This window comes from Dendropsophus ebraccatus, chromosome 2 (assembly GCF_027789765.1).
Source record: "Dendropsophus ebraccatus isolate aDenEbr1 chromosome 2, aDenEbr1.pat, whole genome shotgun sequence".
NCBI lineage: Eukaryota > Metazoa > Chordata > Amphibia > Anura > Hylidae > Dendropsophus > Dendropsophus ebraccatus.
The window spans coordinates 139,703,050-139,723,026 of record NC_091455.1 but is presented as its reverse complement, the minus strand read 5'-3'; positions in this window follow the sequence as shown (position 1 = coordinate 139,723,026).

The following is a 19,977-nucleotide window of genomic DNA, read 5'->3' as shown; positions in this document are numbered from 1 at the left end:
GAGCGCCCCCCTAGCTGGCCGCTTGCCCTCCTTGCATAGGGGTTGGTTTGGGGCGCTCCCGAAGACAGAGGGGCCAGGGACCTGGCAGATTAATGTTCCGGGTTCGTCCCGGTAAGCCCCGCCTCCACCGATAAGCCACACCCCCTGGCGCCCACCGCGGGTGGGATACTGACCCTCTTCTAGCCACAATGCAGCCTGCTGAACTGTTTGCTGGACAGGTCATCAGCTGTTTATGTGGCAACTAATCTCTGTGACCTCTGCCCAGCCATGTGCCTCCTCTCTTCTCCTCAGCAATTCATGCAGCATCCAGAATACTCTGCCCCTGCTGTAAGTCTGATGATTCTTCTCTCCCCTCTGTCTAACTCTTTATCCTCCCTCCCATCTACCTCTCTCCCTCCCTCCTATCTATCTCCTATCTATCTATCTCCTATCTATCTATCTATCTATCTATCTATTTATCTATCTATGTCCTATCTATCTATCTATCTATCTATCCATCTATCTATGTCCTATCTATCTATCTATCTATCTATCTATCTATCCATCTATCTATCTATCTATCTCCTATTATCTATCTCTCTATCTCCTTTTATCTATCTATCTCCTATCTATCTTCTATCTATCTATCTATCTATCTATCTATCTATCTATCTATCTCCTATCTATTTATCTATCTATCTATCTATCTATCTATCTATCTATCTATCTATCTCCTATCTATTATCTATCTATCTATCTATCTATCTATCTATCTATCTATCTATGATCTCCTATCTATCTATCTATCTATCTATCTATCTATCTATCTATCTCCTATCTATCTATTATCTATCTATCTATTGGGTGGGTTTCAAACAGATTTCCATTGAAGTAAATGGAGCTTAATTGCAAACCACACCTGAACTGGAGAAAAGAGAGGGGGAAAAGTGGCCATGTTTTTGAAGTGCTGGATAACCCCTTTAAACCGTGCATAACTACTACCCTTGCATACCCTGATATCTGAAGTGTTATTGTCTGAACTATAAAATGATCACATTCCTGATCTTGCATGGTAAATGGTGTAATCGCAAAAAAGGCCAAATCACATCCCAGAAAAAAATTCTAAAAGTGATGAAAAGGTCACACGTATAACAGTCGGTGGTGGCGCTCGTTGTAGTAGGATTTAGTCTATCAAATCTAAATACTACAGTCTCCCATCTTGTTTGTGGTTTTATTGTGGGAGATGTCTGGAGGGGTGGGAGGCTGTAAGATTTAGTCTATGTCACTATTCGGGGGTATCAACAGGTGTGTGTGTGTGTGGGGGGGGTGGGGGGCGCCAAAAGAAAGTTTTGCACAGGGCGCCATCTACCCCAAGGCCGGCCCTGTAGAGAATACAGTGTGCTGTGTGGTGTTACAGGTAGAGAGTACAGTGTGCTGTGTGGTGTTACAGGTAGAGAATACAGTGTGCTGTGTGGTGTTACAGGTAGAGAATACAGTGTGCTGTGTGGTGTTACAGGTAGAGAGTACAGTGTGCTGTGTGGTGTTACAGGTAGAGAATACAGTGTGCTGTGTGGTGTTACAGGTAGAGAATATAGTGTGCTGTGTGGTGTTACAGGTAGAGAATACAGTGTGCTGTGTGGTGTTACAGGTAGAGAATACAGCGTGCTGTGTAGTGTTACAGGTAGAGAATACAGTGGGCTGTGTGGTGTTACAGGTAGAGAATACAGCGTGCTGTGTGGTGTTACAGGTAGAGAATATAGTGTGCTGTGTGGTGTTACAGGTAGAGAATACAGTGTGCTGTGTGGTGTTACAGGTAGAGAATACAGCGTGCTGTGTGGTGTTACAGGTAGAGAATACAGTGTGCTGTTTGGTGTTACAGGTAGATAATACAGTGTGCTGTGTGGTGTTACAGGTAGAGAATACAGAGTGCTGTGTAGTGTTACAGGTAGAGAATACAGCGTGCTGTGCGGTGTTACAGGTAAAGAATACAGTGTGCTGTGTGGTGTTACAGATAGAGAATACAATGTGCTGTGTGGTGTTACAGGTAGAGAATACAGCGTGCTGTGTGGTGTTACAGGTAGAGAATACAGTGTGCTGTGTGGTGTTACAGGTAGAGAATACTGTGCTGTGTGGTGTTACAGGTAGAGAACACAGAGTGCTCTGTGGTGTTACAGGTAGAGAATACAGCGTGCTTTGTGGTGTTACAGGTAAAGAATATAATGTGCTGTGTGATGTTACTGATAGAGAATACAATGTGCTGTGTGGTGTTACTGGTAGAGAATACAGCGTGCTGTGTGGTGTTACAGGTAGAGAATAAAGTGTGCTGTGTGGTGTTACAGGTAGAGAATACAGTGCTGTGTGGTGTTACAGGTAGAGAATACAGAGTGCTGTGTAGTGTTACAGGTAGAGAATACAGCGTGCTTTGTGGTGTTACAGGCAAAGAATACAATGTGTTGTGTGATGTTGCAGTTAGAGAATACAATGTGCTGTGTGATGTTACAGTTAGAGAATACAATATGCTGTGTGGTGTTACTGGTAGAGAATACAGCGTGCTGTGTGGTGTTACAGGTAGAGAATACAGCGTGCTGTGTGGTGTTAAAGGTAGAGAATACAGTGTGCTTTGTGGTGTTACAGGTAAAGAATACAATGCGCTGTGTGATGTTACAGTTAGAGAATACAATGTGCTGTGTGGTGTTACTGGTAGAGAATACAGCGTGCTGTGTGGTGTTACAGGTAGAGAATACAGCGTGCTGCGTGGTGTTACAGGTAGAGAATACAGCGTGCTGTGTGGTGTTACAGGTAGAGAATACAGCATGCTTTGTGGTGTTACAGGTAAAGAATACAGTGTGCTGTGTGGTGTTACAGGTAGAGAATACAATGTGCTGTGTGGTGTTACAGGTAGAGAATACAGTGTGCTGTGTGTTGTTATAGGTAGAGAATACAGTGCTGTGTGGTGTTACAGGTAGAGAACACAGCGTGCTCTGTGTTGTTACAGGTAGAGAATACAGTGCTGTGTGGTGTTACAGGTAGAGAATACCGCGTGCTGTGTAGTGTTACAGGTAGAGAATACAGCGTGCTTTGTGGTGTTACAGGTAAAGAATATAATGTGCTGTGTGATGTTACTGATAGAGAATACAATGTGCTGTGTGGTGTTACTGGTCGAGAATACAGCGTGCTGTGTGGCGTTACAGGTAGAGAATACAGCGTGCTTTGTGGTGTTACAGGCAAAGAATACAATGTGTTGTGTGATGTTACAGGTAAAGAATACAATGCGCTGTGTGATGTTACAGTTAGAGAATACAATGTGCTGTGTGGTGTTACTGGTAGAGAATACAGCGTGCTGTGTGGTGTTACAGGTAGAGAATACAGCATGCTGTGTGGTGTTACAGGTAGAGAATACAGCATACTGTATGGTGTTACAGGTAGAGAATACAGTGTGCTGTGTGGTGTTACAGGTAGAGAATACAGCGTGCCGTGTGGTGTTACAGGTAAAGAATACAGTGTGCTGTGTGGTGTTACAGGTAAAGAATACAGTGTGCTTTGTGACGTTAAAGGTAGAGAATACAGTGTGCAGTTTAAATGGGAACACAATGAAATGATAAATTACTGCAAATAATTCAGTAACACAATGAAACTGCAATGTGTGAACCCAGCCTAGATGTTCTGCAACAGATTTGGGTGGGAATAGGCAGGGTGTGGCAGGGTGAGGACTGTGATGAACAACTGAGGAAAAGCATTGCACTCTGGAACCTGTAGTACTTTTATACAATTGCTTAACCAGGAAGTACAGCCACACAATACAGAACAAATCTCCCCCCTATACAAAAAGATTTTTGGTAGTTTCCGACAAAACTGAGATAGATAGGTAAGCAATGCTATATGCTTCTGCAGAAGTTTTATTTTTCCCCCTCTACCTGGAGTTCTCCCTCAATAACTGCAAGTAGTAAACTAGCTTTATCTAGTGAAAGAGTTGTAAGGCCCCATTCACACGTCCATGTCAGTTTTTACTGTCAGGAAATCCTGATCAGGAGGCCTCAAAAGCCATCAGGAAAGTATCAGGATTTCCTGACAGTAATCCGTTTTTACCTTCAGGAAACCATCAGGAAAAGCCTTCAGGATTTCCTGATGAGGAAAAAAAAAAAGTGATTTCAATATGGTCTAGTGTGCCAACATACATCCCAAGCCCCACATAGTCCCTTGTGTACCCTGCCACCGTCACCCCTCGTGTACTGCGCCACTGTCACCCCTCATGTACCCTGCCACCGTCACCCCTCGTGTACTGCGCCACTGTCACCCCTCATGTACCCTGCCACCGTCACCCCTCGTGTAACGTGCCACCATCACCCCTCGTGTACCGCGCCACCGTCACCCCTCATGTACCCTGCCACCACCAGCCCTCGTCTACCGCGCCACTGTCACCCCTCATGTACCCTACCACTGTCACCTCTCGTGTACAGTACCCCTTCTCCCTCTTGCCATGTGTCATCCTCTAATCTGTTGCAGAACTACAACTCCCATTATGTGATGTAGTCCTGCATATTACCACACACACATCCTGATGGGAGATGTAGTTCTACTGTGCCACTGCCTCCCCCCTCCTATACTGTGTCATCCTGTAATCTGTTGCAGAACTACAACTCCCATTATTACCTGCCAATAGGGCATGATGGGGGTTGTAGTTCTGCAACAGTGAGCGCAACAGGTTGCAAAACTACAACTCCCATCATGAAAAACGTCTGGACATGATGGTAGTTGTAGTTCTGCAACCTGAATGGCCACATGTTGTAAAACTACAACTCCCATCATGGACTGTCAGCAGGGCATGATGGGAGTAGTAGTTCTGCGACCTGGATGGCTGCAGATGGCAAAACTACAACTTCCACCATGGACTGTCAGCAGGGCATGATGGGAGTAGTAGTTATGCGACCTGGATGGCTGCAGATGGCAAAACTACAACTCGCACCATGGACTGTCAGCAGGGCATGATGGGAGTAGTAGTTCTGCGACCTGGATGGCTGCAGATGGCAAAACTACAACTCCCACCATGGACTATCAGCAGGGCATAGTGGGAGTTTTAGTTGTGGTGTGTGTGTGTGTGTGGGGGGGGGTGATCTCACCTGTCTGGGTCCAGGGTCGTGGTGGGGAACGCCGCAGGGCAGCACCTTCAGGCTGGCGGCACCGATGCAGCGGCAGCAGCAAGCGGTGAGTCCCCGGGGTGAGTGCGGGAACCTGCTGCGGTCGTGGGGGCTGGTCGGGCGGTGTCACCAGAATCCCAGGGGGGGGGGCGTTATGCGGGCGAGGAGTCCAGACATCACCAGCCACCAGGGGGGGGGGCTGGGGGTTCGGTCACGCCGCAGAGTTCCGGGGTCTGAATGGGGGGGCCGGAAAGCAGGCGCTAAGGTCCTTGGGGGGGAGCGATGTCGCGCAGCAGGTGCTCAGGTCGGAAGGTGGGGGGGATGGGCAGAACAGGGTCCGGGGTGAAGCTGAGGTTCGTGGAGGGGGGGTGCCAGTGCTTGCGGGGGTGCACTGGGCGGCGCTGCAAGAGACCGGCGGCGGCAGCAGGGTGCCCAGTGGTAAGGTTTGAGGTAGGGGGGGAGCTGCCAGTGGTTGCGGGGATGCTGGCGGGCACACAACCAATCTGGAGTCCCGGGCACTTTCCTGATGTACATCAGGAAAGTGCCCGTGATTCCGGCGCTCCCATAGACCTCTATGGGAGCGTCCGGGCCGGAATTCCAGACAAAAACAGGACATGTCTTATTTTTTCCGGATCTATTTTCCGGAACGGACACCCTTCCGGAAAAATCCGGAAGGGTGTCCGTGACCAATTAAAGTCTATGGGTCCGGAAATCCGTCCGGATTTCCAATCAGGAATGGTTTTTCCGGACGTGTGAAGGGGGCCTTAGACGGTAGAGATCCACTTTGATATTCTAATTTTACTTTTTATAATCAATACAGGAATGATTTATAACACAATTGCAGCATGTACCTAATAACCAATGTTTAAAAGGTCAGGATATCATAGGCAATTTATCAAGTAACTATGTGGACATTGTCCCATAAGAAAATGTGTTCATTGTACAAAATATATTACACACACTATGAGTGATGAAAGTGAGTTCAAAAACATATCAGTCTAAAGTATACATTGTGTTTAACTTCAATTAATTAAAAAAGACACAAAATGATAAGTGTAAAAAAATAAAGAAAGAAATTGTTATACACCACAAATTGTCCAGTTCCTAGGGCAGGAAACATTCTCACCATATCACACAACCAGTACCATAATTGTTGCTGTTGAATTAATGTTCTAAGTGTGAAATGCTTTATTTGTTATATGGCTAACAAAATGGAACCTGTATTTTTTTTTTTTATAGTTTTTTTTTTTTTTATAGTTAATACGGTTAAAAAAAAACACATGTCCATCAAGTTCAACCAAGGAGGGGATGGATACAGGGAAGGGGGAGGGGTGATAGGTTCTATACATATGCATCTATATTATTTTGGTCTAAGAACTTGTCTAGCCCTGTTTTGAAGCCCTCTACTGTTTTTGCTGTGACCAGATCCTGTGGTACAAAAGAAATAACTGAAGACAGCACCTCTCAGTGAAAAAATGTGATGTCTTTATTCACATCTTACTTGCGCGACGTTTCGGCTGGTTCTCAGCCTTTCTCAAGCGTGAGACGCTTGAGAAAGGCTGAGAACCAGCCGAAACGTCGCGCAAGTAAGATGTGAATAAAGACATCACATTTTTTCACTGAGAGGTGCTGTCTTCAGTTATTTCTTTTGAATTTGTGTCCGGACGGAGGGGTCCTATCCGGTGAGGCGAGCACTCCATTTCTAACATATCTGCATATTGCCAACCTGTGCTGTTCATTCGGAATTTCAGATCCTGTGGTAGACTGTTCCACAGATTCACAGTTCTCATGGTAAAGAAGGCTTGTCGCCTCCGGAGATTGAACCTTTTTTTCTCCAGTCGGAGGCAGTGCCCTCTTGTCCTTTGAGGGGGTTTTACCTGGAACATCTTTTCCCCATATCTCTTGTAGGGGCCATTTATATATTTAAATAAGTTAATCATATCTCCCCTTAAACGTCTCTTCTCCAGACTAAACAAATGTAATTCTTTTAATCTCTCCTCATAACTAAGATGCTCCATTCCCCTTATTAGTTTAGTTGCCCGTCTTTGTACCCTCTCCAGCTCTAGAACATCCTTTTTATGAATCGGGTTCCAAAACTGGACGGCATACTCCAGATGAGGCCGCACCAAAGCTTTATAAAGCGGTAATATTATATCCCTGTCCCGAGAGTCCATGCCTGTTTTAATGCATGACAATATCCTGCTGGCCTTAGAAGCAGCTGCCTGACATTGTGTGCTGTTCTGTAGTCTATTATCTACAAGTACACCCAGATCCTTCTCTATCAGCGACTCTCCCAGAGTAACTCCCCCCAGGACATATGATGCATGCGGGTTATTAGTACCCAGGTGCATAACTTTACATTTATCCACATTGAACCTCATTTGCCAAGTGGACGCCCAAACACTCAGTGTGTCTAAGTCATCCTGTAACATCTGCACATCCTCCATAGACTGTACTGTACTACAAAGCTTGGTGTCATCTGCAAAGATAGAAACATTGCTGTTAATTCCATTCTCAATATCATTAATAAACAAGTTAAACAGAAGAGGGCCCAGTACTGACCCTTGGGGTACACCACTTATTACCGGGGACCATTCGGCGTAGGAATCATTGACCACCACTCTCTGGGTACGATTATTAAGCCAGTTTTCAATCCAGTTACACATTAAATTTTCCAAACCGATAGACTTTAACTTACCCATCAGACGTCCATGAGGAACTGTGTCAAACGCTTTTGCAAAATCCAGGTACACTATATCCACAGCCGCGCCGCCATCCAGGCTTCTACTTACCTCTTCATAGAAACATATTAGGTTGGTTTGACAGCTTCTGTCCTTAGTAAAACCATGCTGGTTATCTCTTATAATACTATTAGCCACTACATATTCCTGGATGTAGTCCCTTATAAGCCCCTCAAATAGTTTTCCCACAATGGACGTTAAGCTTACAGGTCTATAGTTACCTGGGGAAGTTCGAGAGCCCTTTTTGAAGATCGGCATTACATTTGCCTTACGCCAGTCCCTCGGCACAATACCAGTAAGAAAAGAATCACGGAATATTTCATACAAGGGTAGTGAAATTACAGAACTGAGTTCCCTAAGAACTCTGGGGTGCAATCCATCAGGCCCTGGAGCTTTGGTTACATTGAGTTTGTTTAATTTATCTTGGACCATATCTAAAGTAAACCAGTTCAGTACATTACATGTGTTAGCAGCACTGGCCCCACCCACCTCAGTACTGGCCCCACCCACCACAGCTCCATCCTCTTTTGTATATACAGAACTGAAGAACTTATTAAGTAACTCAGCTTTCTCCTGATTCCCAGTTATTAATTCCCCTTCACCATTATTTAGGGGTCCTACATGCTCTGACCTTGGTTTTTTTGCATTAATATATTTGAAGAATTTTCTGGGGTTTCTTTTGCTATCTATAGCTACCTGCCTTTCATTGTGGATTTTTGCTGCTTTTATTACATTTTTACAGGTTTTGTTGACTTCTTTGTAATGTTTAAATGCTAAAGCTGACCCCTCCGATTTGTATTTTTTTAATGCCCCTTTTTTCTCATTTATAGCCCTTCTAACCTCGGTTGTAAGCCATGTGGGATTGGATTTTAACCGTTTATATTTGTTACCCATAGGAATATATTTGGCAGTACAGTTATTTAATGTGGATTTGAAGATTTCCCATTTATTAGCTGTATCCGTATGTGACAGCAGCCGCTCCCAGTCTATGCCCTGAAGTTCTGCCCTTAACCCAGGAAAATTGGCCCTTTTAAAATTAAGAGTTTTTGCCCTCCCAACATGTTTTTCTTTTCTACACTTTAAGCTAAAAGTCACTATATTGTGGTCACTATTCCCCAGGTGTTCATGGACAGTGACATCCCCAACCAGCTCAGCGTTGTTAGAAATAACCAGATCCAACAAGGCATCACTTCTAGTTGGCTCCTCCACAAACTGGCCCAGAAAATTATCCTGCAGGAGGTTAAGAAATTCCCTCCCCTTTGTGGTTTTAGCTGAACCGTGACCCCAATCTATATCTGGGTAGTTGAGGTCCCCCATTATCACTACTGTCCCCTCCCGGGCAGCCCGCTCTATTTGTCTTTCAACTGGCCATCTACCTCCTCAGTAATGTTGGGGGGTCTATAGATTACACCAAGAATAATTTTTTCCCTCTTTTCCTCCTTCTGTAGTTCTACCCACAATGCTTCCACATCATCACAGTCATCTCCCACTATTGCATCTTTTACACTCACTTTAATATCATTTCTGACATACAGACATACTCCTCCTCCCCTTCTGCCCACCCGGTCCCTTCTGAACAACGTAAATCCCTGAATATTGACAGCCCAGTCATGTGAGGAGTCCAGCCATGTCTCAGTCACACCAACCACATCAATGGACTCCTCCAGAACCAAGGCCTCTAGCTCCCCCATCTTGCTGGCTAGGCTTCTGGCATTAGTAAGCATACACTTTATATTACCATCGAGTTTAACGGCTTCATTATAAGAAATGGGATATATTACTGTGCTGTGGCTACAATCATCCTCACTGTTCATCCGCAACATATGGATCTCCCTATGCACTGTTTTTATCCTCCCCCCACAGGACCCTTCTCCTCCCTCCTCATTGTTCTGTCCCCTCTCTAACCTATCTGCCACTACATTACATACTACATTGTCCTCCCTCCACATCCCTAGTTTAAAAACCCCTCCACCCCTTCTAAGATTCTCTCCCCCAGCACAGCGGACCCCCTTCCATTAAGGTGCAAATTATCTGCGGAAAACAGATTGTACCCCAATGAAAAGTCAGCCCAGTGCTCTAAAAACCCAAACCCTTCTCCTCTACACCATGACTTGAGCCATGCATTTAACTCCCTAAGCTCCCGCTGTCTTTCCTGCGATGCGCATGGCACAGGCAGTATTCCAGAGAATACCACCTTGGAGGTCCTCCCCTTCAACTTAGCACCTAGTTCTCTAAAATTATTTTTAATAGACCTCCACCTACCTTGTATCCTGTCATTGGTTCCCACATGGACCACGACAGCTGGGTCATCCCCAGCCCCCCCAAGTAATTTATCCACCCTTTCCACCACATGCCGAACCCTGGCACCAGGGAGACAGCAAACCATTCGGTTGAGGCGGTCTTGGCGACAAATTATTCTATCCGTCTTCCTGATTATAGAATCCCCTACAACCACTAGCTGTCTAGGCCTACCTACAATACCATCCCGCCCACTACTAGTTGGACTGGTCCCCCGGCTGTTAGGGAGAACAGGTTCCACTAGAGCTGCCATTTCTGACACGGATGCCCTTTTTTAAACTATTTTGATCTGTCATTGGCACATTGTCCCAAATGGCCAGTTAGATGAACATTGATGATACTCTTTGATGATAATGGTTTTACATATTATTATTTTTTTATATTACTACTCTTATAGAGTTTAATTGTCCATTTATATGCTGCCAGTCCAGCTTTGTCCCGCACATGCAGTCAGTGATTTTTTTTTATTAGTTTCTAAGCAGGCAGAGGTGTCTAACCTTGTTAAACAAGATTTTCTGACTTAGGTGGTTCTGACAACCCTAAGGGCTTATTTTATGCATGTTACGGAATCCCTGTAGTGGAGTGTTTCTCTGCCTGGCATAATGTATTATTAGATTCACACAAGATGTGTATGCTGGCACTGTCCCCAGTTTTAGGAAACCAAACTTGGACCTCACCGTGACTCTCCCTTGGTTTGTGTAACTCTACCGTAGGTGGTGCTCAGCTTGAGAAAACAGCTTGAGAATTTTTAAATTAAATTGTATTTTATATATGTTTATATGTTGATACACTGCATCTACTGCTCTCATTCTGGTACTCGGTGAGTTAATACCCTCACAGGCAGATGGTGATAGGGGGGTGTGTCCAGAAGGAAGCAGCAGCTTAAAAGTGATGTAGGTGCATGCTGTATTTGTGAGCCGAGAAGAAGCGTTTTATACGTGAAACGGCCGTCGCTCTGTTTATTTGTGGATAGTACCTGCTATTGATGCCTTCTATGTCCAAAAAAAACATCTTTTATCTGATTTTGGTGAGCTGCCACACTTCATCTTATCCTTTTGTGCAAAGATAATGTATTATTATCATGCAGGGATTGGGGAAACTGTTTGAATCTTCGCGTCATTGTAGTGACAGAGCCACATGTCTCCATCGATACAGCGCAGTGGAGATCCAAACAGTTTCCCCGCTCCTGGCATTATATTGATACATCGTGCCAGGCAGGGAAACACTCCCTGGTGCTGTAAGTAGAGGAAAATAAGCCGATTTTTGCACTTCCATTTTTTTCCTCCTTGTGCTTAAAAGGCCATAGCAGTTGCTTTTTTTTTTACCTAGAAACCCATATGAGCCCTTATTTTTGTGCTACTAATTTTAATTTGCATTGACAGGCTGAATTTATGCATAAAGCACACTGTAAAACCAGAAAAAAAATAAATGTGTGGTGAAATTGAAAAAAAAACCCACCGCATTCTGTTTATTTGGGGGTATTTGTTTTTACGTCGTTCGCCTGTGGTAAAACTGACTTGTTATATCTGTTCCAACAAAAGACAAAAGCTATGCCCATATAAACCAAAGCACACCAAAAAAGTATATAATAAAAGTACTTTATTTAAACAGGTACAATATTAAAATATTATTTATTATTTAATATTGTACCTGTTTAAATAAAGTACTTTTATTATATACTTTTTTGGTGTGCTTTGGTTTATATGGGCATAGCTTTTGTCTTTTGTTGGTTATGATTATATATATGCCTACCATTTAGCACCCATTCACACTATTTAGCTGTGCATGTCCCATGCTTTAGTTTATCACATGATTTTTTTGTTATATCTGTTCCTCAAGTCATTCCGATTACAACGATATACAACATGTATAACTTTTATTGTATCTGATGGCTTGTAAAAAATTCAAACCATTGTTAATAAAAATATGTTTCTTAAAATTGCTCCATTCCACTGCTTATAGCGCTGTTATCCTTTGGTCTATGAGGCTGTGTGAGGTGTCATTTTTTGCGCCATGATGTGTTCTTTCTGTTGTACTAGGTGCGCATATGCGACTTTTTGATCGCTTTTTATTAAATTTTTTCTGGATTTGATGTGAAAATACGCAGTTTACCGTGTGAGATCAGGAATGTAATAAATAAATAGTTTGGGCAATTACACACGCAGCGATAACAAACATGTTAATTTATTTATTTTTATTTATAACATGGGAAAAGGGGGGTGATTCACACTTTTTTGGGGGAGGGGGCTATTTATTAATAACAACACTTTATTTTTCACACTGATCTCTCATTGAGATCTATGCAATATAGATATACTGCATAGATCAATGAGATAAGCACTAGATTGCTTTCGGCTGTTGCACCCCAGCCGGTGAGAGATGTGTGGATCGCTCCTACGGGACAATGTCCCAGGGGGCGATCCACCCCACTAGACAGCAGGGATGAGGCTGCATAAAGGATTCAGATGCAGCTGTCATCTTTGACAGCTGCATCTGAATTCTTAATTGGTGGGCACGGCGATCGGACCGTGCCCGCTAATTGCCGCGGTCCCGGGCTACATGTGTCCCCCGGGACCGTGGCGGTTCCAAGCAGGGTCGCCACGCGGCCCCACTCTGAACCCCCCGAGGCGGCCGCAGAGCGTAAATATACGCCCACGGTCGTTGAGAGGTTAACATGCTCATTATTGACATCATTTTCACCTGTTCACACATTGTTTTATTTTGCCAGCCAAAATAAATCATTTTAGAAATGACTGACAAATATGGCACAATTTGTATGTACAGCACATCTGGAAGCAAGGCTCAGCTTCCAGCTGACTGTCAATCAAGCAGGGACAGAGATTAGAAGCGGAGTGTGGATAAATTACAGCCCATATCGCTTTAGGGACGTTTCTGACATTTTCAACTGCAGAATAAAAACATGTTCTGGAAGCACAGACAGATATATGAAAGGTAAGATGTGTCTCCCCAACCTAACAGCCATCTAACAGTGTCATAAGTTTGGAACTGAAATTCTAAATGACAGATTCAATTGTTTGTAATTGCTCCTATAAATAGCGCTTGATATAGCTCTTAAATGTATATACTCATTCCAAATTTCATCTGTTTAGATCCCTTTTTGTTTTCACCACCTGTTTGCTATACATGGTGCAAAATCTCCTGGTGCACATGGTAAACATATTTCATGAACTCCATTACTTTGGTCTTTGGCCTCTCTCCTTGAGGGGTCTGTGAACTTGATGTATAGAATTGAGAATGCTGTTGCACTTTTCCATAGACCAGAAGAGAAGACATACCTTGCAGTATACATTGGAGCCAATGTATGTATAGAAGTCACTAAATGGCAACTAGCTCAACAAAGGACAAATGTATACAGCTAACCAGTTATGGCATATCTACAGAATGTAATCACAATGTTGTCTACAAGAAAATAGCTAGTTTTAGAGTTACAAGAGATACCTTTAATCATTTTTGTCTCACAGTTATAATCGAAAAGTCAATTTTATACTGCTCATGTGTTTAGTCCTTAAGTCTTTCCTCATACACATGAAAGCTGAGGAGTCCTGACCATGCTACCTTCACAGGTCCCCTTTCTTGTCAGGCAACAATTTCAAGCAATTATTGGCACTGATAAAATGGACCCAAGCCAGCCATTATCCTATAAACAGTGACACGCTCTGCAGGTCTCACTAGCAGTGAAAGGATTAAGATTTAGGGTCTGCATAGCAACCAGCACTCATATAAAAATCTAGAATTAAACTTATAGAGTGCATCAACATATTACGTCAACAGTTGGTTTTGGAACAGAATATGCCTTATAAAAATACACACACTCAGTTTCGGGAATCTTGGGTTATGTAGTTTCTCCTGCTACTTTTATTTTTCTTTTGATTACAACATAAAATATTGTCCTAAAGCATTTTGTATGAAAAAAAAAACTCCAACAAGTTCCTTGACTTTTTTTTTGTTTTGTTTCCATTTCCAGACTAATGTCTGGACTGAGCTTTTAATAGAATACTGGTAGCGCCAGCAAAGAAGGTGAAAAAACATAAAGAAAGAGGCATAAGTAACATGCAGCAGGTCAATTGCCTGTGCATATCATTTTAGGTAACTTTTTAGGATAAGGCGTTGGGGTGAAATCTAATGGTTTGTTCACATTTAACCCAGCACTACTTTAATGGTATACATTGGTAAATTGGCAGAACAGTATGCCAACATATACCATGCCATACCAGAAGATCCATAAGGTTGAATAGTGTAAATGGTCTAATATGTGTACCAAAAGGAAAAGGCACTCACCATGTGATGTGATCTTCTTTTTTATTTTTGTGCAATAAAATGGACATGCTGAGCAGCTCAGCAAATGCCACACACCTAAGAAACAGGGTTTACAGCTGTTTCACACAAATGCATGCTTCATCAGATCCCGCCTCTCCTTCATGCCCCGAGTTAAAAAGCTCCTTCTCCGTGACGTGCAAGAGATGGGCATTACAAAATTTAACTAGATTTGCATTTCCAGGGAAATACATAGTGCTTGAAAAGAGCGCCCCTTTACCAGTGACTTCCAGAGCGCCCCTTTACCAGTGACTTCCAGAGCGCCCCTTTACCAGTGACTTCCTTTTAAGAGAAACTTTAATCATGGGTGCCGTCTCTTTAAGAGCGACTTGGGTCGCATCCCTTTAAGAGCAACTTGGCTCCCATCCCTTTAAGAGCAACATGGGTCCCTTTAGGAGCGACCGGGGTTGCTTTAAGAGCGACCTGGGTCCCTTCGCTCTTAAAGGGACCCAGGTCACTCTTAAAGGGACCAAGGTCGCTCTTAAAGGGACCCAGGTCGCTCTTAAAGGGACCAAGGTCACTCTTAAAGGGACCAAGGTCGCTCTTAAAGGGACCAAGGTCGCTCTTAAAGGGACCCAGGACGCTCTTAAAGGGACCCAGATCGCTCTTAAAGGGACCCAGGTCGCTCTCAAAGAGACCCATTTCGCTCTTAAAGGGACCCATTTTGCTCTTAAAGGGACCAAGGTCGCTCTTAAGGGGACCCAGGTCGCTCTTAATGGGACCCAATTCGCTCTTAAAGGGACCCAGATCCCTCTAATAAAGACCCAGGTCGCTCTTAAAGGGATCCAGATCGCTCTTAAAGGGACATATTTCGCTCTTAAAGGGACATATTTCGCTCTTAAAGGGACCCAGGTCGCTCTTAAAGGGACCAAGGTCGCTCTTAAAGGGACCAAGGTCGCTCTTAAAGGGACCCAGGACACTCTTAAAGGGACCCAGGTCGCTCTTAAAGGGACCCAGGTCGCTCTTAAAGGGACCCAGATCGCTCTTAAAGAGACCCATTTCGCTCTTAAAGGGACCCATTTTGCTCTTAAAGGGAGCCAGGTCGCTCTTAAAGTGACCAAGGTCGCTCTTAAAGGGACCCAGGTCGCTCTAAAAAGGGACCCAGGTCGCTCTTAAAGGGACCCAGGTCGCTCTTAAAGAGACCGATTTTGCTCTTAAAGGGACACATTTCGCTCTTAAAGGGAGCCAGGTCGCTCTTAAAGGGACCCATTTTGCTCTTAAAGGTACATATTTCTCTCTTATTGGGACATATTTTGTTCTTAAAGGGACCCAGGTCGCTCTTAAAGGGAACAATTTCACACTTAAAGGGATATATTTTGCTCTTAAAGGGACCCATTTTGCTCTTAAAGGGACCAATTTCACGATTAAAGGGATATATTTTGCTCTTAAAGGGACCCAGGTCGCTCTTAAAGGGGCCTATTTTGCTCTTAAAGGGACACAGGTCGCTCTTAAATTGACATATTTCGCTCTTAAAGGGACATATTTTGCTCTTAAAGGGACCCAGGTCGCTCTTCAAGGGACCCAGGTCGCTCTTAAAGGGACCAATTTCACTCTTAAAGGGACCAATTTCACACTTAATGGGACATATTTTGCTCTTAAAGGGACCCAGGACGCTCTTAAAGAGACCCAGTTCGCTCAAGGGACCCGGGTCGCTACTAAAAGGCCCCAGGTTGCTCTGGCGACATGTGTCTCTTTAAGAGCGACATGGGTCCCATACCTTTTGGAGTGACTTGGGTCCCTTTAAGAGCAACATGCGTCCCGTCCGTTTAAGAGAAACTTGGGTCCCGTCAGTTTAAGAGCGACTTGGATCCCTTTAAGAGCTACATGGGACCCTTTAAGAGTGACTTGGGTCCCGTCCTTTTAAGAGCGACTTAGCTCCCTTTAAGAACGACTTGGGTCCCTTTAAGAGCGACACGGCTCCCGTCCCTTTAAGAGCGACTTGGGTCCCTTTAAGAGCGACTTGCGTTCCTTTAAGGGCGACCCGGGTCCCTATAAGAGCAATCTGGGTACTTATAATGGTAAAGATCATTGCTCGGTTACCATGACAATCTTCCTCATGTCAGTGAGACAAAATCATTAAGGACCTTCCATATATTACATCTTCTATTGGCCAATAGTGGACATGTGACTGTGGATGATGTGATACATTGCCTGACAAAACCTTAGAGTTCCTATTGGCTGCTATTTTGCAGCTATTTGCATATGTGCTGTGATTGGCTGTTAGCAGTTAGAGTGTGGGCATTATTTGCAATGGGCCATTATTTTCTATGGGAAATTTGGGGTCGTTTAACGTAAATTTCTTAAAAACGACAAATCCGATCGAAACGAAAAATAGATAGCACACCTCACACCGCCGAGGGCTTTGAAACGTAGTTTGAATGGAGTGTGTGCGCAAAGCGGTTCGGGCTGTATTACGCGCAGAAAAATGGCTGGAAGAAGAAGAAACGGAAGAAAAAGAAGAAGAATACGGATTACAATATAGTGCTTTTCAAGCACTATAAAAACAACCAAAAATCTTATTACCAAGTGACTTAAACAAACATATTTAATTCAATTCTATCATTGAGTTCAATATCCCCTTTCGCTACCCTTGTTAAAATAAGCCGAGCCTCTTTCTGCAATAAGTCTTTATTAGTGTTTTGTCCTGGCTTCCCGTGCACACTATCCAGGCCAATGAAATTTAAACTGTCTGTGTTCCGGGGATGTTGGCGGAGCCGCGTAGCAGCGTGAGCTAGATGCTAGCTACTACACCACGTTCCCCCATGACTGCCCGGGAAGGACTACTTTTTGGATGCCGCGGCCGGTGTAGCTAACCTGGGGCCCTGATGGCGGCTTTTTCCCCTACAAAGGAGATGATCAAGGTGCGCTTTCTTTGTGCATTTGTGCATTTCTTTTGGAACTGCCGTTCAAAGCCAACCGGGATCTTTCTTCTCTTTGAACCGACTACGTGTCGAGGCATCTTTTAAATTTTTACATCTTTTAAAGGTCACTATGGGTAACATAAATTTGTGACAGTACAGGGTCTTTTTGTATTAAACACCAGTTTTATAACAGTAAATGTAGTCTAGTAGTGCCTATATTTGTTTAATTTTTAGGCATATATAGATTCTTGTAGACCTCTAGTTTCTAGTTTCTTAACATGCACAGGCAACAATGTAATGTGATATACCTATATAAGTAAATAAGGCTGGGTTCACAAATAGCAAAAACGCAGTGTGGACCCAGCCTAATAGAATTACAGTAAAAAATAAATTAATTAATAATTCAATAATATTAACAATTATGCAAATCTGTTTAACCATAACAAGCCATGAGGTGAGACCAAAAGCAGATGGCTTTATTCATTATATAGTGGCTATGTCAGGTTAGGCTGGGTTCACACTGCGTTTTTGCTGTTCATTTAACGGATCTGTTTAATTGGAAAAAAAAACATTAAAAAAAATGGATGCATTTCCATTGACGTCCATTATTAAAAAAAAACGGATCAAAACTGATTATATCTTTTAGCATGCCCAAAAATGTGATTGACTATGCTTTTGTGTACGCTAAAAAATTGATGAGTTTTGATACATGTTTTTTTAGGCTTTTTTTTATAATAGAAGTCAAAAATGGATCAAAATGGATGCACACAAAAAAATACAATTTTTTTTATATATCCCACCATTATTATTCATGCCCAAAAGATTTACAATTAAAAGAGTGCAGGTATTAAAGGGGTATTCTGAGTTTAAATAACGTATCCCCTATCCCCAGGATAAGGATAATTTGGAGTGACCACTGAGACCCTCTGCAATCTGCAGAACATTTTCCTGACTCATTGTTATCAACTACTAGGATAATGGATTATCTATTCTAACTCAAATTATCCTTTTAGGTCAAATTGACTCCAGACCCTTAGCTCTCATAATTGATGGGTTCCCAAAAGTCAGATCTCCATCATACATAATGTTATAGTAATTATATGGCATAGCACATGAGAATCATGTGAGAATACCCCTTTAAACCTGCCATTCACTGTCAGTTTATTACATGTGCATTATGCTGTATAGGTGCCACATCAAGCAGCATAGGTTACATAATTTACCATTATCAATCATACTTTCATAGACCTCATAATTCAGGCAGATATAGTATTTTGGTAGCTTAAAGTGTCACTGTCGTTATAACTTTCAAAATGTAAATCAACAGTAGATGTGAAATAAAGCAAGTTTGCAATATACATTCATTATTTTTTTTGTTGTTATCATGCTGTAAAACAAAGTTGAACCACGTCCTGTCTCCTGCAGGCAGATTTTCTGACTTGTGCTGGTAAAAAAAAAAACAGACTAAATAAGGAATTCTGGCCAGTACAGAGAGTCACAGCTCAGTGTGTCCATCAGTCACATGACTGCCTTCCCTATGAGCGCTCAGATGACCTGGGAAACATGGGACTTCCTGTTTTTTGACTCTTAGAGAAAAAAACTGTCAGAAAACAGGAAGTCCCATGTTTCCATGATAACTAAAAAAAAAAATAATAAGTGTAAATTGCAAACTTGCTTTATATCACTTCTACTGCTGATTTAGATTTTTAAAGTTATAACGACAGTGACACTTTAACTATATTCATTTTTCTTCTATTTAGACAGAGTTTTAAAGTCATTTGGGCAGGAAATACCCAGAAGCTTTAGTTCTATAATTTGATCTATATGTGCTGATAAAATAGTTCAAAATACCATTAAAAGAGGCCAAACATGATATTTTATTGGCTTGGCCAATTCTTTACAGGCCAGTATTATGCCTGTTCATTCTTTACTTATAAAGGTGCTGAAAAGGACCACTTGAGCTCACCATATGGCTTTTGCTAAATGGATTATCAAAGTTCACACAACGGGCAAAGTAGAAAAATTACAAAAAAAAGGTTAACATTGTGCTTTGTTACACTAATAAAACTTTGTTTCTCAGTATGAAGCCTGTGCTTGTTATTGAGAAAGTTTGATAAAAATGTGCTGTATTATAAGAGTGTAATATGAGCTGTAAGCAGTATGTTTGGCTTACCCTTTAAACCTTAGATTGTGTTTATGCTACAAACTAGTTACACTATGATAGAAGCAAGAGGGCAGTTTTAGATTTACAGGTACAAAAGTATAAGCTTACTTTCTATGAATATTACATTTTAAAGACAACTTTGGACATTGAAAATGCTGTCCAATCTGCAGACAGCATGTTATGGAACACTGGAAGCTGAGCAGATTGATATATAGTTTTGTGGGAAAAGTTCACGGACAACTTGCCATTTACTCATGTAAATCTCTGCTCATTTGGGGCTAAGTAGTCAAGATGGCGGTCCTACTTGTTACAACTGTGCATGTAGAGAGCATAGTAAATAAATAATAACTTATCCTGGAACTTTTAACACAAAACTATGTAAAAAAAATAATTTGCAGCACCAAGAAGGAAAAGTCATTAAATATGGAAATCTACAGACATGTATATTATATGCAAGTGAGAAA